Below are 25,482 nucleotides of genomic sequence, written 5' to 3'. Positions count from 1 at the left end.
TTGTCAAACGACAAAACTTGTTACCACCAAAAGGATGATAATAAGCACACACGCAATTGATCACCATCACCAAAAGGATGAAGGTAAGATCAAGACAAACTTGTTATCACCAAAAGGATGATAATAAGTCAACAATCACCATCACCAAAAGGATGAAGGTATTGTCAAACGACAAAACTTGTTACCACCAAAAGGATGATAATAAGCCGACGCAAACTTAATGATCGCCATCACCAAAAGGATGAGGGTAAGATCAAAACAAAACCCGTTATCACCAAAAGGATGATAATGAGCACATAACTCAAATGGTCACCGTCACCAAAAGGATGAAGGTAAGACCAATCAACAAAACTTGTTATCACCAAAAGGATGATAATAAGTCAATAGTCACCATCACCAAAAGGATGAAGGTACTACAAGCAACAGAACTCGTTATCACCCAAAAGGATGATAATGAATCCACAATCACCATCACCAAAAGGATGAAGGTGAGATCATAACTTCGAAACTTGTTACCACCAAAAGGATGATAATAAGTTATAATATCTTCAAATATTGCTGACACCAAAAGGATGGCAGTGTGGTTGGACTTTCCAAATGTTACCATCACCAAAAGGATGATAGCTTAAACCAAACTCCATAATCTCTATCACCAAAAGGATGATATTTAGATTGAACTGAACGTCATCACCAAAAGGATGATGATTGAACCAGAATGACAAGGATTGCTTATCACCATAAGGATCGCCGACACCAAAAGGATGACGGTAGGTTGTAATAACTGTAGAGGTCACCATTCACCAAAAGGATGAAGGTTAGACCAAAACTTCAAGGATCTTCGACACCAAAAGGATGACGGTAAGATCACAAATGTTAAGGATTTACCATTACCAAAAGGATAACGGTGATCGTGAACAGGACGATGATCAATATTATTCCTCAACGGACTTTCACCAAAAGGATGATAGTGAGAAAAATACTTGAAAAATAAGGCTACTGTCAAAGTTCAGTAAACCTGATTTGTTGGGTAGTATTGGAACATTACCGGGTAAGACTCGCTTGGGGTATCAACAACAAAAGGTTACAGAACAAATATTCTCTGTGGAGATGTAGTTTCTGTCAACAAAAGGTTACAGGAAACGACTCATTGAGGGACGCTCAACGTGAAACAAGACAAGTGTTTGGAGAAACATTGCTTGACTTAGCTGAGAATAACGTTTTATCAACAAAAGGTTGAAGGATGTAGCTCAATGGGGAACGCCCGATAGCAGGGTAGGAAATCACATCAGAGAAAAGCAATGACTCGACTGAGGGTTGGCCTGGATGCCTACGACTAAACCTTGGATTTTGATTCGTGCTATCTGCATAAATGTCATGTATGCGTTATGCAATAAGGTGATTTATGTGATGCATGTGATGCATGTTTGGATGCATATGATGCTTGGTTTGATAGGGATTGGCCCCCCTTTCAAAGGCAATGTATTTTGTGGAAACCAGTGATGGTTGTATTTGTTTTTTTGAAGGTGCCACCGAGGTGGGCTTTGGTTTTTTTTTGGTAATTGTCCCTGTGGATTGGATTGTTTGGTGAAAGGATCTGACTTCCCGACACTCGGTAGTTGATGATGTGATGAACACGCAATAGATGCGGATACTCTTGGTGCCCCAAGTTTGATCTCTTGTTGCTATATTGTGTATTCGTCTTTGAGAAGATCTCAGTTCTTCTTCTGAAGTGTTTGGCCAGCCTGTAACTGAGCATAGCGACGTGATCAACGCATGATGATTGTGCTTTTGATATGCCCTAAGGATTCTTGTCAAGGTATGATATTGTATTGGTATGAACTTTCGACACTTGTGAATTCAAGCAGTCACTAGTGTCTGATGCAATCTGCTTGACTGACTTGAAGATATGAAGGAAATCTGCCCCTTGCAAATCGTCTTGCCCCTGACTATAGGGTGTTCAAAGGAATTCTCCTTGACAGGAAACTTTTAGGAGTGATTATCCCATGACGTGGTCTGAGTTTGTTTTCTGATGTCCAAATCTGGCTATGGTCTGCCCCTGATTAGCCTTTGAGGGACTTGCCCCAGATGGGTTGAGTACTGAAGTGTTTTTCCTCCCTGATCGACCGATGCTTGGAGATTTGTCTTATACTGACTACTTCTTAGGTCAATATAATCAAGATGATGCCATGTCCCTGATCCATAGGATGGTCTTGATTCGTGTCAGCACCAAAGATCAAGTGCCCCTTGAATTTCCCCTTGTTGAAATTTTCTTGATGTCAAGTACTGACTAACAATTAAGAATTGTTATCCAAGAAATGGTGATTTTAATGCAACAGTTATGCAAGTTTTGAAAAACAATCATTCACTTGGGAGTATTGTGGTAGTGTGTGGCGAGTGGATCATGTGTCCAATCACGGTGCTTGATTTAGCTAGCGTGTGACTGATATAGTGAGAAGAGAATATTAGCAAAACTTTAGGAGTCAGTTTACTCAACCTTGCTATAGTATGCTTTCATAACAAACCTTACTTCAATTAGGTCTTTTGAAGGTTGTAACGTGGCTTGGTTCATGGTTATTGAAACAAAAGGATATAAGGCTCAAAGTTTATTTTAACCCACCCCTTCTTCATGATGATCTCCAATCCTACGTTCAGCTAATTCACACACATTCGTCTTTTGTAGGTGTAAGGATAAAGATGGTGATTCAATGTCTCTTGGAATGGCAGCCACCTTATTTTGTTTTTTGGATGTCGGTGACCCTTTGATTTTTGTATGGTGGTCACTGAATCTTGTTTTGTCTTGTTGGAGACTTCAATTGTCTCTTTCAATTTTTGTTTTGATCCCTAACTTTTGCATGGACCGCTTTGTCTGAAGCTTTAATCCATCGGGATTTCCCTTGTTTTTGCCTAAGTCCCCTTTTTAGGGTGTTGGACTTAGCGGGCTCTTTCTTTGATATTTTTTTTGAAATTGTGACTGCCAAGTCATTGGTCATTGAAGAACAACCGACATAAAATTTGGATTTGTACGGTTCCTTCGACACTTCAGGATGTGTGCGAAGAATGTCATATGGTTGATCCTTGTATGGGATATTTCATCTTTGTAATTTTGAATGTGTAGTCAGACTAACTGAACACTACCCTGCCCCAGGTTAAGCGTAAGGGTTTGTAGATCCGAAAGAAACTCCTACTTCTAGGCTCGAAGTGGTTGACTAGGGATTAACTCCTTATCTCTCCAGTGTTTGGGGATTTGAAACAATGCCTATACATCATCAGCAAGGTTTTATCCGAAAGCATACAATCAACAATTATGGGTATTTTGTTTTCGTCATCCTCCTTCCAACATTTACTAACAATAGTGTGATGAAAGAAAGTGAGGTGGAAAAGTGTGTGTTTGTGATTTGTAAATGTGATAGATGAGTGAATATGAAAGATTGATTCAAAGCATGCATAATCATCCCATTAATAAGACCAAATACAAATAACAATGTTTAAAGCATACAGTACTTAAACAATCAAGAACAAATTACAAGAATGCAGAAATGGTAAAACTGGCATAATGATCGCCTTTATTCAAATGAACAGGACTTCATCTCTTGATTCTTTGGCGGAATTTCTCTGCTTGTTCAGGCTGGTGGGAAGCTTTACCTTCGAGCTTCACTCGACTCTGCATGCGCCGACATGGGGTTTGTTGCAACGTTTGGCCTCACTGGCGTGAATGTAAGTGCTTTACTATCAACCAAATCTTGAACCTTGTGCTTGAAAGCCTTACAGTTCTCTATTGTGTGCCCTGGAGCACCCATGTGATACTCGCAGTGAGCATTGGCGTCGTAGCCTGGAGGATATGGTGGAGTTGCAGGTGTTATCTCCTTCAGAACAACCGATCCATCCTTTAGCAGGTAGGGGAGGATCTTGCTATATGATACTGGCAACGGATCGAAATGCCTTTCAGGCCTCCTTGCCCTCTGCTGATTAGGTGGACGTGGTTGTGGAACACGTTGCTGTTGATTTTGATGTGGCTGCTGGTAAGCCGGCTGTCGATAAGGTTGTTGATATGGTTGCTGATATGGTGGCTGATACGGTGTCGGGATGACAGCGGCAACTTGATCGTAAGGCATAGGAGCATACGGACGTGCCCTATATCCTCCTCCTCCCATTATGGCATTGGTTTGACCTTCTGGCTTCTTTGGGAGATTAGGATAAGGTTTCTTCATCCCACTTGAAGCATTAGCAGCACAAGGTAGCTTTCCCTTCTTGATCTGGCTCTCGATTCGTTCTCCCACGGAGACGACCTCAACAAAAGTTGGGAAACTGGATCCTACCATCTTCTCCATGTACTGGGTGTGCAGGGTTCCCATAAACATGTCAATTAGCTCTTTGTCAAGGAGAGGAGGTTGGACACGAGCTGCTAGCTCTCTCCACCGCTGGGCGTATTCCTTGAATGACTCATTGTTGCGTTGAGTCATGTCTTGCAACTGTGTGCGATTGGGTGCTAGATCAGTGTTGTACTGATAATGCCTAAGGAAGGCTTCAGCAAGGTCTCTCTATGATTGGACCTGACCTCTCTCTAGTTGCATGTACCATTCCAAGGATGCCCCACTGAGACTATCTTGGAAGTAATGAATCAGGAGTTGATCATTACTGATGTGGGCAGCCATTTTGCGACAGTAGACTCTGAGGTGAGTTCTCGGGCAACTGATCCCTTTGTACTTGTCAAAGTCCGAGACTTTGAACTTTTGCGGAATCACAAGGCCTGGTACCAAGCACATATCAACGGCGTCCAAGTCGGGAGTAGCGCGAACCTCCAAGGACTTAAAATTTTCCTCCAAAGCATGGATCCTATCAACAGCTGGGTCTGGGATACCTCCAACAGCAGGCTTGGCGGGTTGTGGCATGAAGAAAGCATCATATGGATCCTCATCACCCATCATGGATCCATGTCGAGCAGATGTAGCAGAATGCTCATTGGGTTCAAGTTGTCCATGGGGACAGGAATAGGGATAGGTCCTCCTCTAGGTTGATTAGGGTTACCATCAAGGTCAGTCACCCCAGGGATGCTAAGTGATGGCGATCCAAACTCGGCAGCGTTAGTCTCAACATCCTTCTCCTTCTGGGCCAAGAGTAACATGGTCTCAAGCAGACGGTCCATCTTTGCCTGCATGGAGTCAATGTCCGTTCTCATCGAAACCTGGTTAGCTTCAAGTTGTTCAAGTGTCATCTTGTAGTTGCGGCGTGTCTCGTACCGGTGTCGAGTAGTCAGCGTTTACTGGACAAGGGTAGAACATGGTGTGAGATTTTGTTTCTGGGAGATGATATGCAATGCATGTTTATGATATGCAAATGCATGAAGTTTTGCCATGTTTTTTCACAGAGGAATACAGACTCAAAATTATCAACATGTTGGGTACGTCAGGATAACAGAAAGAAACCCGAGTTTCTCTGATTACTAGAAATTCCCAAAGGTAGGTTCTAAAGTTATGTTTTCGAGGAAGGAACTTAGACTCACGGATCAAGTTCAAAACTTCCTCGCAATGGTGGGCTAGCCACATCGTGATGGGAGTTCTAAAATGATCTAATCTAAGTAGGATTCTCGTATTGTACGAACAGGGTGTAGACCCTTCGGTTCAATACTACATAATCACCGATCATGAAAACAAAACTTGGGTTTAAGGCGAGGTCCCTAGAGTCACGGATCGTGTTTAGAACCTCCCCCACAATGAAGGGATGAGAAAGGCGTGTATGTTTATCTAATGTACTACTTACTAAAAGAAGGGTCAAAAGAAAATGACTCGCACGGACGTCGCGTCCACTGCATACGTATCTCATCTGAATCTGAGAATCAGAGTCTTCGTAGCTCAGCTACCTATGGGTTAAAGAGGAGTGTGCTCGCTAAGACATCGCGTCTTATGCCTACGTATCTCATCTGGGATGAAAATCAGAGCAAAACGTAGTTCGACCACCTATGGGGTAAGGGTTGTGTTTTGGGGTGAACGACGTTACTACGCAATCTACCGGATGCTCGACCTTTGGAGACTTACTCGCCTGTAGTAGAAGGAGATAACTGTCGCACCTCAAAAATGCGATCCCTCGCGATGGAACGCGGAAAAATGTTGTTCGAAACAGAGTCGCCACCGAACTTTATTCATTCCAATGAAGGAATAGGAAAATATCGAGAAAACCTTTGAAATAGAATAATGGTCGTCGCAACCATATTCGGGTTCGGGAGTCGATTACGCAAGGGGAAGGTATTAGCACCCCTCACGTCCGTTGTACTCAACGGGAACCTTTTAGTCTGATTTTGCTATTTGACTGTTAATTGACTGTTATTCGTTTGCTTCGAGTAATAAGAATTGTTGATAGATATGGATGAAGACCTCAGGAGGGGGAAAGGGAGGTTTTTTATTAGTGTGCTCGCGAAGATACAGCAATCTCCTGCCTACGTATCCTTATGGTGCAATAAGGAAATCAGAGCATTCGTAGTTCGGGCTACTACGGATATTTGGGTGTGTTTTGTTTTGATGAACGACTGTGTAGGTCGGCGTTCTAACGGCTAAACGCTGGCTTGTCTACTCTCGGTGGAGGCTCTAGCACTAGTTTGTTGTGCGCATTAGAAAGGATTGACAGTGTTCTTTTTGAAAGGGTTTTGGTCACGCGGGGGTGACAAGTTGATTTGACGTGTTTGGGTGTTTTGGTTTGGTTTCGATCGCACGGGGGCGAGAAGTTAGGTTTTATTTGTTTGAGATGTTTTTTTTTGAAGAACGACGAAAGATTGAGCAATGTGGTGTTCACCAATCGTCCAATTCTTTCGAGGAGTAATAAGGTGTCCGCCTTCTACTCCTTTTTCGTTCGAATTATTTTGAAAGTTTGTTTGTGGATGTTGAATATGCACGGTAATGAGGCGTACGCCCCCTACTTGCTTATTCAAGGAATAATGAGGCGTACGCCCCTTATTCCTTTATCCAAGTTTATTTAACGTGTTTTAGTCGGAAGTCGATAATTTGTGCAATATGGCGTACGCCAATTATTCAAATAATCGAGAGATGGCGAGGCGTACGCCTCTCATCTTTTATCATCCGAGGTTTAATTTAAGAAACACATGTTTAGATGTTGTATAGGATTTGCGAAAATAGTTTGAATTTTGAATTGATAGGTTTTGATTTGATGATGAAGATTCGAGCAATGTGGCGTACGCCAATTATTCGAATAATCGAAAGATAGTGAGGCGTACGCCCCCTATCCTTTTTTCATCTAAAATGTGGAATTACAAGGATTTGGAATTTGTAGAAATGATTTGAGATATTATGATTATTAGGGTTTTATTTGAATGACGAAAATCCGAGCAATATGGCGTACGCCAATTATTCGAATAATCGAGACATAATGAAGCGGATGCTCACTATTCTCCTTTTCATTCAAAGATTAATAGAGCTTTTAGAATAAATTGTTAATCGGGGGAGTGATTTTAATTTTAGGGAGTTTTAGAGTTTTAAATGAATGACGATAATCCGAGCAATATGGCGTACGCCAATTATTCGAATAGTCGAGAGATAGTGAAGCGGAAGCTTACTATTCTCCTTTTCATCCCAATGTTTATGTTTGAAAGAGAAAATCCTTTTGAAGTTGAATGGTTTGAAAAATGATTTGAATTTGGAAATTATATTTGATTTTGGAAAGTGATTTGAAATTGTGTGGTTTAAGATTTAATCGGGTGACAAGAACTCGCGCAATATGGCGTACGCCAATTATTCGAGTAATTGAGAAATAGTAAGGCGTACGCCTCCTATCTCCTTTTCATCCCAAGTTTATGTTTTGAAATTGAATGGTTTAAAAAAAATGATTTTAATTTGTGTTGGTTGAATAAATGAATTTTATTTAGTGTATTATTTCATCTACTCGATTAATCAATAACCAAGTAGGTTTCATTGTAAGAAAGCCCAAGAGTAAGCTATGTGAGGTTGATGGCGATGCTAAGAGCAATCGACTTACAAGGGTGTTTTTTTGAAAAGGGGCTCGATATTTAGATCGAGAATTGTGATTTGTGCTTTTTGAAATTGGTTTGTGTTGGATGATGAATTGAAATTGAAATCAAATTGGAAATGGTTTATGAAAAAATGGTTTGGAATTGGATCAAACTAATTAAGTTAATTAATTTTAATCAATCGGATTTAACTAATTAATCAAAATTCAACTTAATTTAATTAAAAGTGATAGAAACTATTTTAGCAATGTTAGTTTAATGGATTGAATGAAATTGGTCACAATGTGCTCCAAAAACCGGTTTAGACGAAATGACAATAAAATTGATGTCATTCGTGAATTCATAACGCGGTGAAATCATACAATTGATTTATTAAGAACTTGGTGGTATTGCAACATGAAATTGTCGAATCCACAAAATGAATCCAATTAAACGTAATTACTGCAATAGGATCAAGTAGTATTTACATCATATTAGAATTGACAGTAAAAATGGTACTAAAAGGTAATAGAAATCTAAATCAACATTGAGCTGGGGCCGAACACACACTCATTTGACATTCCATTATGCTAAAAATCAGTGGTAACTTTCATGTAATAACCAAATATTCTGAATCCTTCAAAGACATGTTTAGTCCAAACTATTTTGAAATGAAACTTCTAGCAGCTTATGAATCTCCACCAGGAACATGAATTCGTTATAGTAACCTTTAAACTCTAAACTAATCCTTAACTATCGATTAAGCCCTATATACAAACAAGTTCCAGCATAATAAGTTCCAACATAATGCTTCATATGAGATATAATAGAAGCAATTAAGCGGACACGAAATCTAATCCAGAAGTTCATAACAAAATCACTTAACACTGAGATGCTAGCTAAACATTCATGACAGAAAATTAATATACATACTCTTTTCAAAATAGTCAACATAAAAACAATATGCAGATGCACCCAAAACAACAAACTGGAAGCAACAAGTTCACCATGTCAAAATGATAATTAAACACCGTTAAAAAAAAATAGAAAGAAAACCAACCAAAATCAAAAGGGGCAAAATGCAGATGAACTTAATTACTGATATGCTGTTGGATTTATATTGCTGAGATGATGTCTTGCTTATTACCATTGAGGACTTCGACGAATGGCTTGGTGACGTTAGTTGGTCGCGAGTTGCTTGAATCCGAGCCAGAACTGCGTCAAAATGCCTAAACGCAAACCTCCAAAGACCACTGCAATGATATAACTTTCACGAGCAAACAAAAAGTCATTAACAATGCGAAAGACGACACTTTTATCATAAGGTCCAGCAACGGATCTATAAAGGCCACGAGCAATCGTTGCTGGATATGTAATGTCAAGCTGTTGTGAACGTCATTTGCGTTTTGACGGGTTCAGACATTTTGTCGGAAATGTCACGACAGAGGGTTTTGATGGTGGCGCGGAAGGCGTAACGATTTCCAGGTGGTTTCACCGGCGGATATTTGATGTTGATGGCGGATTTTTGAGGGTGGATCGGTTTTTATTGGTCGTTTTGGGGTTGAGGTTTCGGTGGTGTTTGGGTGGCGCACAGTAGAGACGCGGAGGTTGTGTGAATCAGAGAAGAACGGCGAATGGGTTTGTGAGGTGATTTTCGGCGATGGTTTTGTTAATTCGCGGGTGGAACGAAGGTGAAGATGGAGTGAGGGTTTTCGGTGGAGATTTTGAACAGTGGAGGGTTGAGCGGATCGTTGGAGATGATTAATGGTGATGGTGAGTTTTCTGTTTGGTGATGGGTTTCGGACGGTGGATTGTGGTTGAAACGTGAAGAAGGTTTGAAGCGTGGCGGTGATGGTGGTTTCGGTTGGTCTAGGTGATGGAGTGAGGCGAGCGGCGATTGAAGGTGATGAAGATGGATGATGAAATAGTGGGTAGGCGTGGTTTAGGTGAGAGAAACGTGAGGGAATGTGAGTGGATCGTGTCGGATTTTTGTTTTTTCTGCTGAGTGTGAGAGGATAAGAAGAAAAATCTTTTTTCCATTTTGTTTTCTTTTTCAGAGAGATAATGGGAAGAGAGATTTGTGAGGGAGTGTGAGATATTTGTGAGATAACAGCTGGCAGACCGTTGGGAGAGTTTTTTTATTTTTTCTTTTTTTGTTTTTTATGTAAGGAGGGAATCCAATGCACACAATTTTTTTATAATTATTATTTACTTAAATAACAAATCATAAAAAGACTAACTAATATTTAATTCAAACACATTCTAATTATTTTAATTAAATATCTAACCAAAAATATTGACCCATTAAAAATAGAAAAATGAGTATGGATTTGTTCGGAAAATTAAATCAAACACACCAAAATTATCAGCACAAAACACATTATTTAAAAAATATATTGTTTCCTCAAATTTTGACAATTCAACCGATTTGTCTGTATTCTCAAATAAATTCATTTTGACTGACATTTCAGGTGTTTATTCATGATGCAAATGTATGTAATGGTATGTATGTGATGCAAAAATAAAATGAGATCAAATTTTATGAATTTTAAATATGCCCGGACAAAATTGGGGTATGACAATAACGTGTTCTTAGGAGAAGAAAAATCAATGAGTTTGGGGTGTTTAGGGATGCTCATGCAAAAAGGCAGTCCTAGATGAAGAAACCGCGCTACCTTAAATGACATGCCACGAGAGGCTATACGAAACCTAAGAAACCGGTAACATGCGGGAAAAGTAAAGGGATCGAGAGATCTACCGTACGGATAAAGATCCGAAGTAACAGCAATTAGATAAATAAGAAACCCAAAGACTCTTCCAAGCTAAACACCATCAAAGAAAGCGAGTCAGTATAGGTAATCGGAATAGACCTCCAGGTGGTACCCCACAAATAAAGTGGAACACCAAGCAAGCTATCCCTGCAAGAGTATGTGAGCCCTCAAAAAAACTCAACAAACAGGTTAGAGTAATATGACGAAATTAGGAGAAAACAATGCCATAACAAACACAAAACAGGTTAGAGCAAACAGGAAAAAACAACTACTGTCGCGATCGCTGCTGCATCGCCTAGCGAAAGCTTAGCGAAGCTTCGCTGTAGGCTCGCCTAGCGAAGGTTTCTAGCGAGCGCCTGCGGGTTCTGGATTTCCCATTGATAACAGTAGGATTTTAGGGACTCCAAACCCTATGGTATCCATCTTAGAAATTAAGTGATCAAAATATTCAAGGTATTGTTTACACATTCATGCATATCTAAACTCGTGGGCAAAAACTGAACGATACCTCACACATTCAGAGTATTCAAATTAAAAGCATAGAGTAATGGGGATAAGGGCAAACCTGATTGGAGAGACCGATGAAATTGAATGGCACGGTTGGGTTTGTAAAGCACTCTTAGGGTTTATATGAGAGGGAATTGGTTCTTTGCCAATGAGTTCCCTTCAGTCTCTGGAGGTTGCTCTGAACTCTGTTAGCTCTTCTCTCACTATCTTTTTCCCTGCCAGGGTAATAGGAATAGCATGGCCTTTTGTTTCACTGAAACTCTGAATTTATAACCTGATTTTTATGGACCTGTGGGCTCAAATGAGAGAGGCTCAAGTCTAAAATTTTTCTGTTATATTTTATTTATTTATTTATTTATTTATTTATTTATTTTCGTTTTTCGTTCTTTTTTTTTACACGTGGGCTTCGCCTAGCGAGCATGACAGTTCAAGAAATTCCTCTGAGCATAGGTGATTCTGGTGGCTTTTCTTGGGACTCGCTAAGCGACCCATTCTGCTCGCCTAGCGAGCATGACAACTCATGAACAAACTTTTGCTCCTTCAAGATTAACGTTTTGACTGACGAATAAACCCCATTTGAACCTGTTGGAAGTATCTCAAGCCATTCCCTTGTGTTGACTGATCATCTAAATAGAACCCACAAAGTGTCTTGGATGATACTCAAGCTTCAAACAAAAGATGTTAGTGACACATTTTTGTGCTTTTGGTTAGTAAACAAAAGTAAGAGAAACAATGATGTATAATTCAAGCATGCTTGGTGATCTCAAACCAATCACAAGGAGTCCCACCCAAAGGCAAAGGGAACCAAGATGCTAAAGATCCTTGAGGCAATGCAAATGCAATGTTATGATGCCATGAGGGATCTTAGGGTCAAAATTGGGGTCTTACACTTACCATCCCAAATGTACTATGGGTTTATTTTGTACCTGTACAACGGGTTCTACAAAGGTTCCCAAAAATCATCGACCCATCTTTCGGATATTATCAACACGCCAATTACTTGGGAATTAATAATATTCTCAAGAGAATCTCATTTTAGTGTAGTATCGCGTATCTACTATTTTAGATTTACACCTTCATATTCATCACACTACATCCTAAATACCAAGTGGGGTAAAGGGGTTACTAAGGTCCTTAGCTTCTCAGGTTACCCAAATCAATATAGTATATGTTTTCACAATTTCTTGATCAACAATACTAATTGTAAAGGGAACCTCCACATGAGTGATGGATTCTCAAGTCAGCTTGTTCGGGACTAAACTCCCTATAAGCCTTCTCGACTATACCACATCCTATCTTATTTATGTACACTCAAGTCCGGGTTAGGACTTACCTCACCACATAATGGATCACCAAAAACAAATATCCAAACAAACAAAAACAACTAATAATAACAACACAAATAAAATTAAAATAGGCTTAACCCTCTTACAATGTCTCCCCAGTGAAGTCGCCATTTCTGTCGCGGTGAGAATCAGATATCAAGCTATTGTATTAACTTGAATCACAAAATATTAAATGTTCACCACCGAACTTTAATTTATCCAAGGGAAGGGTAAAAGATCGAATAAAACCCTAATTATGCAATGTAAAAACAATGCGAAGAGATCTAAAGTTTGGGGGTTGGTTATACTAAGGGAAGGTATTAATATCCTCAATATCTATAGTATCATATAGGAACCTTTTGAAAGTATTTGTGTTATATTATTATTTGTTTTCTATTATTTGGAATGTTTTGTTGGGAAGGACCTAAAGGTTTTATTAAGTTTGCTCGCCAAAACTTCGCGGTCATGTGCCTACGTATCCTTATAAGGACAGAATCAGAGAAACCATAGTTCACCTAACTAAGGGTGAAAGAACACTTGGTAGTGATCAAGGTTCCAAAGGGGGAAGTAAGTGTTTGTAACAAACATACTTACAAGAGTTACAAACTCTTACTTAAATCTAAGTTGAAAGTGAGAATGACTCTAACAAGGTCAAAGAGGAACTAGGGATTGCTAAACTACATATGACATTAAGTCAATAAAGAGGTCTTTCCCTTGGCTTTGAGCAAAAAGATAAATAAAAGATAAGCAAAATGAAGAAGATGTTCAAGCATGACATCAACAAATGTAAGTGTAACACCCTTCTACCCAAACGACATATTTAAATAGTTTATCAGAGTACAACATGTAGAAGAGTTTACATTTCTTACAACATAACAATTATCGCATCACAACATAAAACATATTATTTTATTTTATTAAAACTTCGCAGCGGACAACTACATTAATATTATCATTCATCATATAACAATTCATAATAATGGTTCAACATTATCTCAACAAAACATCTCAACATGTTAGTCATCATAAACAACGTAAATAATAATCAATTGTCTATCGAATCCCATAACCCCGGTGTCACATGACCAGAGCATTTGACTCGACTCTGTAGAATAACTCTACACTTATTCTTCAAATCTCAACAATAGTTACTCCTCTTTATCTACACATTGCTCATCATAGATGAACATAAACACATGCAGAAGGGGTGAGAATTACATTATTAAATAATAATATAACGACAGAAATATAAACATAAATATATTTCACATATGCCAACACAGCTCATCATAATCATCATAATCAACATATTCATGAACATCAACAAAACAACATATCAAATGCAATGCACACACCCATGCATGACTCAACACGACTCGGTATACCCATTTTGTGACCAACTACAGGATCACCACTCCCAGATTCATCACCATAGAATCCGAGTTCCCTGCAAGGAACCAAGCCTCTCAACAAGCCCGGAGTCAACAACATCATTGGAACTCAGTCCGTTCATCACTAGGCATCGGCCTTTCATGAATGCATGCACACCAAGCATGCATCATAATCAACATAGCAACAACAACATCATATAGTCATGTTATCATCATCATTAACACATTCTATCACAAAAGCATATCACATCATGCCACATAATCAAACACAGTATTATCACACTCTACTAATATCTATACCACTCAAAGCAACGGGAATGATCCCTCGTATACCATGCATCAGCTAAGTTACCTCGCTCAGCCTAAACAACTAAAAACTGCACAACAACAGCCCAGGAAAGACCACAAGTCTGCCCATACGCGTATTGCCTATGGTCATACGCGTATTACCCACGCCTGACCAAATCCATACGCGTATTGTCCATGTCCATACGCGTATGCTACGCGTATCACATTCCCATACGCGTACCAACAGAGACCAAAACACGTTCAAAACATCATCTTCCTCATTCATACGCGTATTGCCTAGTGCCATACGCGTACCAGCAATCTCATACGCGTATTGCCTAGTGCCATACGCGTATGACCAGAAACCAGATTTCCAGATCTGCAATGGCTTTTTCTTCTACGAGATCTATCCAAATTCATCCTTCCACAGTCCAAATTTCACACAAATCACTCATATCATCTAATACAAACAGTCCCCTATTCGATTTCACAAATCCTAACATCATTGCATATAATTTCTACGAATTCCTTCGATTAAAATCCCAATTTCGTTCATCCAATATTTCACCATTTTCAGCATATTATTGTTTAATAAGGTTCAGACCCCTTACCTCTTTGGATTGAAGGAAGCTCTGAGCAATCTTTGGCCTTTTCCTCTTCCTTCTCTTTCTCTTCAGCGTTTCTCCCCCTTTCTCTGACTCTGAGGCAAAACACGTGAAACAACCTGAGTCCTCACTTTGGCCTCTTTTATCCAATTCCCACTTTTACCCTTCCACTCTTCATATTCCATTTATTTTATTTATTTAATTATTATTAAAATAAATAACATCTATAATAATAATAAAAATAATCCAATAATTCAACTTTATTTAATTAAATTAATAAAATAATATTAACTCAATTAAATAATTCTCTTATTTTAATCGGGGTGTTACAACTCTCCCCCACTAAAAGAGTTTTCGTCCTCGAAAACATACCTCAAGCAAATAGAGCCGGATACGACTCCTTCATCTGATCTTCACGCTCCCAAGTCAAGCTCTCACCAGCTGGACCTCCCCAAACAACTTTCACTAGAGCAATCTTCTTACCTCTCAGGGTCTTCTCTTCTCGGTCATCTATCCGAATTGGCAACACCTCAACGGTCAAATTATCCCTCACCTGGATATCATCCAACTGAACAACATGCGAAGGATCCGCAATATATTTTCTCAACTGAGATACATGAAACACATCATGCAGATTAGAAAGCGACGGCGGTAAAGCTATCCGATACGCCACTTCCCCAACCCTCTTCAAAATCTGATACGGACCCACAAACCTCGGAGTAAGCTTTTTAGACTTTAAAGCTCTACCCACACCTGTCGTCGGAGTAACTCTCAAGAACACATGATCTCCCTCTTGGAACTCAAGTGCCTTTCTCCTGTTATCATGATAACTCTTCTGACGACTCTGAGAAATCTTCATTTTCTCCTGAATCATCTTAACCCTTTCAGTCGTCTGCTGCACAATCTCAGGTCCGAGTACAACACTCTCACCTGATTCATACCAACACAATGGAGTTCTACACCTCCTACCATACAATGCTTCATATGGAGCCATACCGATACTAGCATGAAAACTATTATTATAAGTAAACTCCACCAACGGCAAATAACTATCCCAAGAACCACTCTGCTCCAACACACAAGCTCTCAACAAATCCTCCAAGGATTGGATAGTTCTTTCAGTCTGACCATCAGTCTGAGGATGATAAGCTGAACTCAACCTCAACTTAGTCCCCAACGCTTTCTGCAAACTTTCCCAAAATCTAGAAGTAAATCTGGGATCTCTATCAGACACAATACTGGATGGAATGCCATGCAGCCTCACTATCTCCTCAATATACAACTCTGCCAACTTCTCTAAAGAGTGATTAATCTTCATCGGCAAGAAATGCGCCGACTTAGTCAATCGATCCACAATCACCCAAATAGAATCATTACCTTTCGTCGTCCTCGGCAATCCCGTCACAAAATCCATGGAAATGCTATCCCACTTCCATTCAGGAATCTTCAAAGGTTGCATCATACCTGCCGGTTTCTGATGTTCAATCTTTGACTTCTGACAAGTCAAACAGGCATACACAAACTTAGCAACATCTCTTTTCATACCAGCCCACCAAAACAACTTCTTCAAATCTTGATACATTTTAGTTGCGCCTGGATGGATGCTCAATCCACTCCTATGGCCCTCTTCAAGAATACTCTTTTTCAATTCAGACACCTCAGGAACACAAACTCTACCTTTAAATCGCAGGATGTCATTCTCATCAATCTCAAAATTACCACCATTACCCTGGTTAACCATAGTAATATGATCAACTAGAGCGACATCAACTTGCTGACCATTCCGAATATCTTCCAGAATTCCACTAGTCAACTTCAGCATACCCAACTTTACACTATCAGCGGAAACTTCACAACCCAAACTCATATCACGGAACTGTTCAATTAACTCAAGCTCCCGAACCATCATCATAGACATATGTAGAGACTTTCTACTCAGCGCATCTGCAACTACATTAGCCTTACCGGGATGATAACTCAATTCAAAGTCAAAATCCTTCAGTAATTCTAACCACCTTCTCTGCCTCATATTTAACTCTTTCTGATCAAACAGATACTTCAGACTCTTGTGATCACTGAACACTTCGAATCTGGAACCATACAGATAATGCCTCCACATTTTCAACACAAATACAACAGCTGCAAGTTCTAGATCATGCGTAGGATAATTCCTCTCATGAACTTTCAACTGTCTAGAAGCATAAGCTACAACTTTACCATTCTGCATCAAAACACCACCAAGACCCATCAAAGAAGCATCACAATAGACAACGAAGGACTCACCAGGATTAGGCAAGATCAACACTGGAGCACTGGTCAACCGCCTCTTCAACTCCACAAAACTCGCTTCACAAGCTGCATCCCACACATATACTTGACCCTTCTTAGTCAACTGCGTCAACGGCAATGCCAACTTAGAGAAGCCTTCAATAAATCTGCGATAATAACCAGCTAACCCCAGAAAACTGCGTATCTCAGTAGCAGACTTCGGAGTCTCCCACTGTAATACGCAACAACTTTAGCAGGATCAACCGAAATCCCACCGCTCGAAATCACATGGCCAAGGAAACTCACTTCCTTCAACCAGAACTCACATTTAGATAACTTTGCATATAATTTCTTTTCTCTTAACACCTGCAAAACAATTCTCAGATGTCCTGCATGCTCTTCTTCCGTCTTAGAATATATCAATATATCATCTATGAACACCACAACAAAATTATCAAGGTACGGATGAAATATACGATTCATATATTCCATAAACACACCTGGAGCATTAGACACACCGAACGGCATCACAGTGTATTCATAATGACCATACCTCGTACGGAAAGCAGTTTTCGCAATATCATCTGACTTCACTCGGATCTGATGATAACCCGACCGCAAATCAATCTTACTGAAAACATGAGCTCCAACCAACTGGTCCATCAAATCATCAATCCTCGGCAATGGATACCGATTCTTGATAGTCACCTTATTCAACTGTCGGTAATCGACACACAACCTCATCGTACCTTCTTTCTTCTTCACTAACAATACTGGTGCACCCCAAGGAGAAACACTTGGACGCACAAACTTCTTCTCAAGCAATTCTTCAAGTTGCTTCTTCAATTCAACTAATTCAGTTGCCGACATTCTATAAGGAGACATCGACATTGGACTCGTACCTGGTACTAAGTCAATGGCAAATTCGACTTCCCGTTCTGGAGGTAATTCACTTACATCCTCCGGAAACACATCTTGAAATTCACAGACAACAGGCAAATCTACACCCACCACTTTCTTATCCGCTTGCAGAGACGCAAATAAAGCGAATATCTGAGCTTCATCTTTCACAAATTCCCCCACCTGCCTAGCAGATAGAAATCTTGCCTCATCATTCTCACCAACTTCAGAAAACCGCACCGTCTTACTATAGCAGTTGATAAACACGCCATAGAATTCTAGCCAATTCATTCCCAGAATAATATCAATTTGGTGCAAGGGTAAGCACACCAAATCAACCACGAACTCTCTCTCAAAGATCGTCAAATGACAACCTCGACAGACAACAGAAGTCTTCACAGAACCATTAGCAGGAGTATCTATCACCATACTTCCGCCTAGGGACGACATAATCACACCAATCCTGGTCGCACACTCATACGAAATAAACGAATGGGTAGCACCAGTGTCAACAATAGCAAGCAATTCAACATTATTAATCAAGCAAGTACCTTTAATCAGATTATCTTCTTTAGGAGCTTCAGCCCCACTCAGAGCAAACACCATACCAGTAGTATGAGCTGCAGTAGCCGCCTTCTTCGGTTTCGAGCACTGCGAACTGATATGACCTTTCTTGCCACAATTAAAACATGTCGGACCAGCATCCTTACATTCCGTAACTCTATGACCAGCCTGACCGCATCGGAAACATCTCAGCACTTTCTTGGTACAGCTATCAGCACGGTGGCCTGGCTCGCCACACTTGAAACATTTACCAGCTATGGGAGATCCTCCCCCACTTGGCTTCTTCGCATCTACCACTTTCTGCTTACCTTTACCATTCGGAGATGCATAAGGACTACCACGATCCTTATTCTTCTTCTCACTAAGACTCTTGTAGTGAGCAGTCCTAGCCTTGCTATCTTCATCAAATATCCTGCACTTGTTAACCAGTGTAGGAAACCTACGAATCTCCTGGTAACCAATGCCTTGTTTGATCTCGGGACGCAACCCGTTCTCAAACTTGACACACTTGGATTCCTCAGCATCAGCATTATTATAATGAGGACAATACTGCACCAGCTCCTCAAACTTCGAAGCGTAATCAGCAACAGACATGTTACCCTGCTTCAGTCCCAGAAATTCCATCTCCTTCTTACATCGCACATCAGCAGGAAAATATTTCTCCAGAAAGGCCGTCTTGAACCTTTCCCAAGTCATCTCAGCACCTGGTACTTCAATCCTCTGGCGAGTGTTATCCCACCAGTTTTCAGCCTCTTCAGATAACATATGCGTACCAAACTGCACCTTCTGTGCTTCAGTACACGTCATCACCCGGAAAATCTTCTCAATTTCCTTCAGCCAAATCTGAGCACCATCTGGATCATAGCGCCCCTTGAATGTAGGAGGGTTATTCTTCAGAAACCTTCCCAAATTCCTAAACTCGTCGACCGGCGGATTCTGCTGCGCCTGCATAGCCTGCGCCATAACAGCCAAAGCCTCAACAATCACACGGTCATTTTCTCCAGCCATACTCTGCACAACACCACCACAACCGTTAAATATCGACAGTGTCATTTACACTAATCGACCATCAGGGAAAACATCACATTATGACTCGACTGGACTGACCATGCTCTGATACCACTCAATGTAACACCCTTCTACCCAAACGACATATTTAAATAGTTTATCAGAGTACAACATGTAGAAGAGTTTACATTTCTTACAACATAACAATTATCGCATCACAACATAAAACATATTATTTTATTTTATTAAAACTTCGCAGCGGACAACTACATTAATATTATCATTCATCATATAACAATTCATAATAATGGTTCAACATTATCTCAACAAAACATCTCAACATGTTAGTCATCATAAACAACGTAAATAATAATCAATTGTCTATCGAATCCCATAACCCCGGTGTCACATGACCAGAGCATTTGACTCGACTCTGTAGAATAACTCTACACTTATTCTTCAAATCTCAACAATAGCTACTCCTCTTTATCTGCACATTGCTCATCATAGATGAACATAAACACATGCAGAAGGGGTGAGAATTACATTATTAAATAATAATATAACGACAGAAATATAAACATAAATATATTTCACATATGCCAACACAGCTCATCATAATCATCATAATCAACATATTCATGAACATCAACAAAACAACATATCAAATGCAATGCACACACCCATGCATGACTCAACACGACTCGGTATACCCATTTTGTGACCAACTACAGGATCACCACTCCCAGATTCATCACCATAGAATCCGAGTTCCCCGCAAGGAACCAAGCCTCTCAACAAGCCCGGAGTCAACAACATCATTGGAACTCAGTCCGTTCATCACTAGGCATCGGCCTTTCATGAATGCATGCACACCAAGCATGCATCATAATCAACATAGCAACAACAGCATCATATAGTCATGTTATCATCATCATTAACACATTCTATCACAAAAGCATATCACATCATGCCACATAATCAAACACAGTATTATCACACTCTACTAATATCTATACCACTCAAAGCAACGGGAATGATCCCTCGTATACCATGCATCAGCTAAGTTACCTCGCTCAGCCTAAACAACTAAAAACTGCACAACAACAGCCCAGGAAAGACCACAAGTCTGCCCATACGCGTATTGCCTATGGTCATACGCGTATTACCCACGCCTGACCAAATCCATACGCGTATTGTCCATGTCCATACGCGTATGCTACGCGTATCACATTCCCATACGCGTACCAACAGAGACCAAAACACGTTCAAAACATCATCTTCCTCATTCATACGCGTATTGCCTAGTGCCATACGCGTACCAGCAATCTCATACGCGTATTGCCTAGTGCCATACGCGTATGACCAGAAACCAGATTTCCAGATCTGCAATGGCTTTTTCTGCTACGAGATCTATCCAAATTCATCCTTCCACAGTCCAAATTTCACACAAATCACTCATATCATCTAATACAAACAGTCCCCTATTCGATTTCACAAATCCTAACATCATTGCATATAATTTCTACGAATTCCTTCGATTAAAATCCCAATTTCGTTCATCCAATATTTCACCATTTTCAGCATATTATTGTTTAATAAGGTTCAGACCCCTTACCTCTTTGGATTGAAGGAAGCTCTGAGCAATCTTTGGCCTTTTCCTCTTCCTTCTCTTTCTCTTCAGCGTTTCTCCCCCTTTCTCTGACTCTGAGGCAAAACACGTGAAACAACCTGAGTCCTCACTTTGGCCTCTTTTATCCAATTCCCACTTTTACCCTTCCACTCTTCATATTCCATTTATTTTATTTATTTAATTATTATTAAAATAAATAACATCTATAATAATAATAAAAATAATCCAATAATTCAACTTTATTTAATTAAATTAATAAAATAATATTAACTCAATTAAATAATTCTCTTATTTTAATCGGGGTGTTACAGTAAGCACATGATAAAGAAGATGTTCAAGCATGACATCATAAAATGTAAGCACATGATAAAGAAGATGTTCAAGCATGACATCAACAAAGATAAACAAATGGTAAAGAAGATGTTCAAGCATGATATCAACAAGGACAAACAAGGATGAAGAAGATGTTCAAACATGACATCCACTAAGATAAGCAAATGAAGAAGATGTTCAAGCATGACATCAACAAATATAAGCACATGATAAAGAAAATGCTCAAGCATGACATCAACAAAGATAAACAAATGGTAAAGAAGATGTTCATACATGACATTACAAAGATATGGAAACACGATCATAATAATATCAAGCATGGTATATATACACATATGTACAACATATGAACATGAACAAAGGTACAACAACATCAATCATAGATGTATAAAGTTCACATGAGTATGAATGACATGGATATATCATCATGAAGAAACAAAGATGAATGACACAACAATTCATGAACATGTATATGGATGTCATAATAAGTATGAATGAACATGTATATGCATGAAGTAAAACATAACATAAATTTAATCATGAAAACAAGTTAAGGTATTCAAGACATGCATGTTAAGGTTCAATATGATCACAATCAAAGGTTGAACATCACACAAATAGTTTAAACATGTAAACATACAAGTCATACAAAGACATGTTATTACAAGTTTAAAGCATTTGTAAACACATAAACAAATACAAACACAAGGGAACACATGCACACAAAGGTTCAACAAGATATGAGATAATGACATGTGAATCATGGATCAATGTCAAAATAATCACACAAAAGTTCATGGCATAGTAACAAAAGTTCAAAGCACATAAGCATGTAAACATACATTAAAGTAAGTCAAAAATAGGTCAAAACCAAGAGGAACATGTTAACAACATAAAGCAAAATTCATATATGATGCACAATATTCATACAAGTCATGCTGATCAAGAAAAATTAAAGTATCAACAAAAGAAGGTCATTTGAAACCCTAAAACAATCCTAAAAAGGTACCAACTTTAGACAAGTATAAGTATGTCAAAAATAAATCAATTCTGAAATTTCTTTTAACCATCATAAAGTAGACAAAATTATGAACACATAGCAAAAAGAGTGGCTAAAAAAGGCTTAGGGATCATCAAGTTATGAGCCTTTAAAGTTATGAAAAATAACAACAACAAAAAATAGGGAAAAAAATGAATAAAAATGGTTTTGGGGCGAGGTGTATTCAAACCCCAGACCTCTTGCACACAAAAAGCCTTAAAACACAGACTCTAACCGCTGGGACGGTGATACATCTATTAACTTATTTACAAACATTAATATATATAATAAAACGATTCCAGAAATTGGAAAATGACACCAACTCATCATCTTCTTCCTCGTGTTCTTGCATGTTTCTTTCAAAAAAAAATTCAAACTTCCAACAACCATAACTCTCTCAATTTTCCATGAAATTAAAAACCGTAAGAACCTAAATTGCTCCATTTTTTTCAAGGAATCTAATGGTATCATTATCTCATCCTAAAACTTAATGTACAAAGCATTCTAAAGCAAAAACCAGAACTGCACTTTTAATTTCCAAACAGTAAAATCTCAATGCATGAGCATGGTATAATGCATACAGAAGCAAACATACAACAAACATGCTATGTACTACATTTTTACTTCAATAAATTTTCAAGAATGATGCATGTACAAGAGTTTTCAAGTGTAAGTGCACTTACCTATTGGAGAAAGTCCAGTGCTTCTTCTTAGCTACTATAGAGATAAGAGAGAGATTCTACCAGCCTTGTTGATCCTTGAGGATAGTGCTTGAATAATGAGAATGGTCAGAAACAACTTGTACTATCTCACACAAATGTTCTTGCATAATGAAGAAGTGAAATGGTGAATAGTAAAATAGAGGCTACATAACTTGTTCAAGTGATTAAGCAAGCTCTAAATGGTGTCTAGAGATGATTTGTGATGTTTGTTTAGAATATACACGTGGGGAATAAGTTTGGTTATAGAACTTGCAAAAATAGTGTATTTTTTCAAATTCTAATGGAATGGGAGTTTGATGAAGTGTTGAGGGGTAATTGTTGTGTGTTTTGAGGCTTAAGGGATCCCTCTATTTATAGGAAAAGAGTGAGGATTGAAACTGGTTAGAAACAAAAGTTCTGAAGTTATGGTTTTGGTTGAGAATGAATGAGAAGTTTGCATGAATTGTTGAGTTTCAAGGAGTTTGTTATATTTCCATAGCCTCTACAAGATTGATTCTAATCTCTTAAGATTGTTTGTGATCTTTAGGGACAAGTTTCAAGGGTCAAAGAATGAGTTGTTGGCATAAAGCTTGCTTTATCAAAGTAGTAATGTGGTCTTTTGCCAATTCACCTATAAATGGTATAATGCAATAGACAAAATCTCAATTCCTTGTGTAATGCACTTAAGATTCATATAAACATATGATTATGGAGAGATTTATACACAAGAGGACCTGCAATCAAGAGATTTTCACATTTGAAATGGTTTTCCTCCAAAAATTCATCATGGACATGACTTGAAATTCAAGTTTGGAACCCCAACTTTCCATTTTTGAAACTCATAGCTCATGCATGGAAAAACATGTACTTGTACTTTTTGAAAAGCCCCAGACATGCTCTACAAGTTTCATGTTTTGAGTTTTTCTGAATCAAAGTGGATCATGATGAAAACTGGCTGCAAAGTTTATCACTTTTTAGGGATCAAAACTGACTTGAAAATTTTCTTAGTGTTTCAACTTGAGACACCAACTTTATGTCCTCATAACTCAAAATCCTTGCATTTTTAGGGAATCAACCCTCTAGGGCGAAGTTGAAGTATGGAACAAGAGCTCACATTTGTGCTTTGGAGAAAATAAAATGGCTGCTTGGATTGGAAGTTATGGCTTGAGAAATTAGTTCACTTGAACATGAAATTTGGATACTTAGTGAAATTCTCAATGTTTTCAAGATTGCCCTTTTTGCAAGTAACCTCATTTCTCTTGATTTTTCTTAATCAAATTCATCAATTAAGCATATACTAATGAAATTTAACTTGAGAGGTTCATATTTGATCATAAATCTTAAAAGTCAAAGGTTTGACTTTGTAGTCCATTGGTTGTGTATCAGATGAATTTGAATTTCTTGATCTTCAATGAATTCAAACTCTTGAGCCAATTGAACATCATGGATGGGCTATAAGGATGTACTTTAGTGTGTTAAGTCATGTATCAAGGCTTGAGATCATGTCTTGATCAAAATTCTCAAATGAAATTAAATGTTGTTGAGAAATCCTAATTAGTGAATCAAATGAAACTGAAGCTTGATGCACTTGTGATTAAGCCATAATACCCTTATTTGTTGATGGATAGAGATCTCTTGAGTGTATGAGAAATTGATTTATTGATGATCAATCCAAAACTTTGACGGATCAACCCTTTGAGCTCTTTGAGGGAAACCCTAATTCACATATGTAACAAACCAGGCATATCTTGATCTTGAGGTTAGCTATGCATGAATGCTGACTAGGATGAAAATGATTATTAAATCTAGGGGTAAAATTTGGGGTGTGACACGCCCCAAAAATATACATATCAAACTCCAAACATGTATATACCATGATTCAATTGTTATTAGAAAAATTCGCTCAAAAAGGGCACAAACGCGAATCATCACACAATTGCAAGGCAAGGCAAAATCCAAAAATAAATAGTTATTCCTAATCTTATACAAGGTATTCAAGAACACGAAAGAAAAGTTCAAGGCAAAATCTTTTGCCCACAAGCATACGAACAACAATTATATATTTTCATATCATAACAGTAAAGATAAAAAGTAAAACATCAATCGATCAATCTAAGGGTTTTTCCCAAACCCTTTTGGTAACATACAATAACAAATAAAAACACATAGAATAAGATGAAGACGATAAGAGGGTGATG

Source organism: Lathyrus oleraceus, chromosome 6 (genome assembly GCF_024323335.1).
Source record: "Lathyrus oleraceus cultivar Zhongwan6 chromosome 6, CAAS_Psat_ZW6_1.0, whole genome shotgun sequence".
Taxonomy (NCBI): domain Eukaryota; kingdom Viridiplantae; phylum Streptophyta; class Magnoliopsida; order Fabales; family Fabaceae; genus Lathyrus; species Lathyrus oleraceus.
The sequence above is the reverse complement of the archived record's forward strand: the minus strand, read 5'-3'. Positions refer to the sequence as shown.